Source organism: Urocitellus parryii, chromosome 6 (genome assembly GCF_045843805.1).
Source record: "Urocitellus parryii isolate mUroPar1 chromosome 6, mUroPar1.hap1, whole genome shotgun sequence".
NCBI lineage: Eukaryota > Metazoa > Chordata > Mammalia > Rodentia > Sciuridae > Urocitellus > Urocitellus parryii.
In genome coordinates this window covers 51961533-51965269 of record NC_135536.1, presented here as the reverse complement: position 1 = coordinate 51965269, position 3737 = coordinate 51961533, and the positions used below count along the sequence as shown (strand labels likewise).

Here is a 3737-nt window from a genome sequence, read left to right as displayed (position 1 = left end):
ACAGAGGGAGGGAAGAATAATCATTTTTTACATAGTTCTGTGCATTCTCTACAACAAAGGCCACTCTCCAGGACAAAAGCTTGAACCAGAGGCTCCTCCCATCTCAGATCATGACCCATTGTAGCTTCCACTGGCCTTCTAGACCCTTCTCCCTACAAGGAAATAACAGCTGCATCTCCACAGAAACTCAGAGACATGGGAATAAAAAGACTAAGGTTTAATCACAGGAGTGTAGGAAGCTTTCTCTCTCTGACATCTTCTAACTCTCTGAACCCATGGAAAGCAAGCTCTGCCCTGCTCTGAGTTACTCCATGAAGTATAGAACAGCGGTTTTCAGGCTTTCCCTAAACCTGACTTACTATACTTTGTAAAGCAGTAGTTTGTCATAAGCGACTTTATTTGGAGTTTAAGTACTTGTTTTATAAGTAAACAACCACCATCAGTAAACCAATGGCACAACTAAGACACAAAATGATAAATAAGTTAATTATGCTAATAAAAATGACCACCTGTGAACTAATTAAATGAATCAAAAGTTCATGGATGCATGGGTATATTAAGGTCATATCAGTAAAACAAGGCCCATGCATCTATCAAACACACAAGACCACTGAATGATGCAACCTCCTTTCTTGAAATCCATAAGAGACAGAGTTCCTGCAAAAATGGACACTGAGGCACCCTGACCCTGTTGCCTGATGACTCCTCACAAACTTTGCCCAGGAAAATCACCACAGTAGTGAACCTCCAAGTCTTTGTCCTCAGACTTCGAAGAGTGTGGTTTCTCCTGACCCTGATGACCATGCATGGCCCACTCCAAGCTGATACTGCAAAACTGCCATTTTTTCTGGGCCTAGAATAAGTTCCTGTGCTTTGACAGCTCTGTGCCCTGAACATATTCTTTGGCTGGTTCTTATCTGACCATTTAAGTGACTCTTAGTATTATATGAGTAGCTGCTCCATTCAGCCTCCTGATCCCTGTGACTGACTGGCTGAACTATTTCTTAGCCTTTATGTGTGATTGATATATAATTATATATATTATATATGATGTGTGACTTGAATGTTTTATATATATATATTCAAAATTAAGATTGGAATGAAAGAACCTGTGTTTGCCTGGCTTATGACTACCAGGTGACCCACAAGTATTCAGTGAACTTCCCCAATCAAAGTAGCATAGACTGTGAATTTATTGTTATTCAATACATTCTGACATTGTGGAAAGACACAAACATGTTTGGTCTATGTTAAAGAGGGAGGGAAGAACTGTCACTCATGACAGTACCCTAAAATAATTTCAGTGGATGACAACTAAAAATGCTCCGTGAGCAAAACTCTCTGAGAAGTATATGCTAATCCCAAAATTAATAGAAAAGACAGGAATCATACAAGCCAATGGGATTTTAAATGTTTAGTACTAGCAACTATCCAAACATTTAAGACAGCCTAATAATTAGTGAGATTAACATGCAATATTACTTAAAAACTAATCTATATAATTTTCTTTTTCCCTTTTTCCTAGTGCTATGTATTGAAACAATGGTTAGTTTACCACTGATCTGTATCCCCAGTCCCTTTTTAAATTTTTTAAAAATTGTTTTATTTTCAGACAGGGTCTTGCTAAATTGCTGAGGCTGGCCCTGAACTTGTAATCCTCCTGCATCAATCTCTGTAGTCACTAGATTTATAGGTGTGAGACACCAAATTCAGACTTATGTACTAATTTATTTAATTTTCTATCACTACCTCATCTGTATCTTATAAAAAGTCATGCAAATAAATATTTATATATTGTTATGTTTATATATATACATATACATATATTTACATACACAATATGTATGTAAACACACATATTATATATACACACACATATCTCACACACACTCCAAAGACCTGCCAAAAACAAGGGGAAAAAGGTGTAAAAAGAATGAGCAAGTATTAAAACCAGATTCAGATCTGGCACATGTTAGGATTACCAAACAGGAATGTAAAATAACTATGTTTCACATGTTAACGTGTCTAACAGAAGAAGTACTTGACTGGAACGAGGATTATATGAGCAGAACATGGAAATTCTAAAAAGCATCAAATGATAGATCTCAAACACTGGGATAGATTTAAAAAAATCTTCGATAAGGTCATTATTAGATTGGACACAGCCAAAAAATAAAGTCAATGAGCTTAATGATAGGCCGATAAAACATCTTAAACTGAAATGCAAAAAAAAAAAAAAAATTAACAGAATAACTAAAAATTGTGGGACAAGATCTGAAAGGATAGCAGAAGAAATTGGAAGATCATAAGTAAAGAAAGGAGAAAATAGAATAAATATACTATTGAAAAATAATAACTGTTAATTTTCCAGAACTGTAAGTAAAATGTACCATATTACTTTATAAGTAGTCTGTCCAGTGTTTCTTTATATGCCGCAGTCTGGCTGGGCACAAAATAATGGAGCCGCCACACAGCCTTGTAGGTTCAAACAGCAGTCCTCTACACATAAACCCTCTACACATACTTCCTGGGAATACACACCTCTACCAGACTCCCTGCGCCAATTCTCTCAGAATCCCGGGAGAACTCAAAGGGAACTCCAAAGTAGCGGGTGCCTGAGGCAGCAGGATCTGTCCTAATCCCAGCAGGATCTGCCCTAATCCTGGAGCAGGGTCGCCTTTCAACCATTCCCTCTGGCAAAAATGCCAGGCGTCATTCTGACTAAACTGTGGCTCTCAACACTTATACTAATAGAAAGTTGAGTAATTCAATGGTATTTTTTTCTTTCTAATTTTAACTTATGTTTATCTTTAAATGTAAAGTGGTTCTTCTCACATTAAGAATAAAGTTATGTCTAACTTTTTATCCAATCTCTTTCAATTTTCATGTTTAGAAAATTTGTATATAAAATTTCATTTTGTATGATTTCTCCCTCTCTTCCTCTTTGAAGACTCCAATTACATGTATATTGGTTGAATGAAGTTGTCAGTTTAATTTTTTAAATCTCTTTTCTCTTACTCAATTGGGTGATTTCAACTATTGTATTTTTTGTATTATTCTAAGATATTATATGTGACAGCAGAATGCATTTCAATTAATATTATACATATAGAGCACGATTATTCATGTCTCTGGTTGTACACAAAGTAGAGTCACACCATTCATGTCTTCATACATGTACTTAGGTTAATGATGTCCATTTCATTTCACAGTCTTTCCTACCCCCATGTGCCCTCCTTTCCCCTCCCTCCCCTTTGTCCTATATAAAGTTTGTCTATTCCTCCCATGCTCCTTCCCCATCCCCATTATGAATCAGCCTCCTTATATCAGAGAAAACATTGAGCATTTGTTTTTTGGGGATTGGTGTTGTTGTATTTTTAATAATTTTGCCATCTTAGCTTTGCGCAGTGGCAGTATCGTAGCCAATGAGGTTTATCCGAGGCGCGGTTATTGCTAATAATTTTGCCATCTGCAATATCTATCCTTAATTTTTTAATTAATTAAAATAATTCTACCTCAATTTTTTAATCCCACACTTTTGTATTATCATCTCTAGAAATTCAGTTTTCGTCTGTGCTACAATTTTGAAGCCTCCACTTAACATATTCAATCTGTATCCTCACTTTGTGAGTATATAGAATATAGTAAAAATGATCATTTTGATGTGAATGTGTCATTAATCTAGCATCTGTGTCATTTATCTGTGGCCTACATTTGATGAATTCTCCTTCTAAATA

General features: G+C 35.8%; 1 pseudogene; it reads left to right on the top strand.

The window, feature by feature from the left end:
- The first annotated feature begins 3396 nt into the window (after positions 1 to 3396).
- On the top strand, positions 3397 to 3511 carry LOC113188210 (U4 spliceosomal RNA; annotated as a pseudogene).
- Positions 3512 to 3737: the final 226 nt, after the last annotated feature.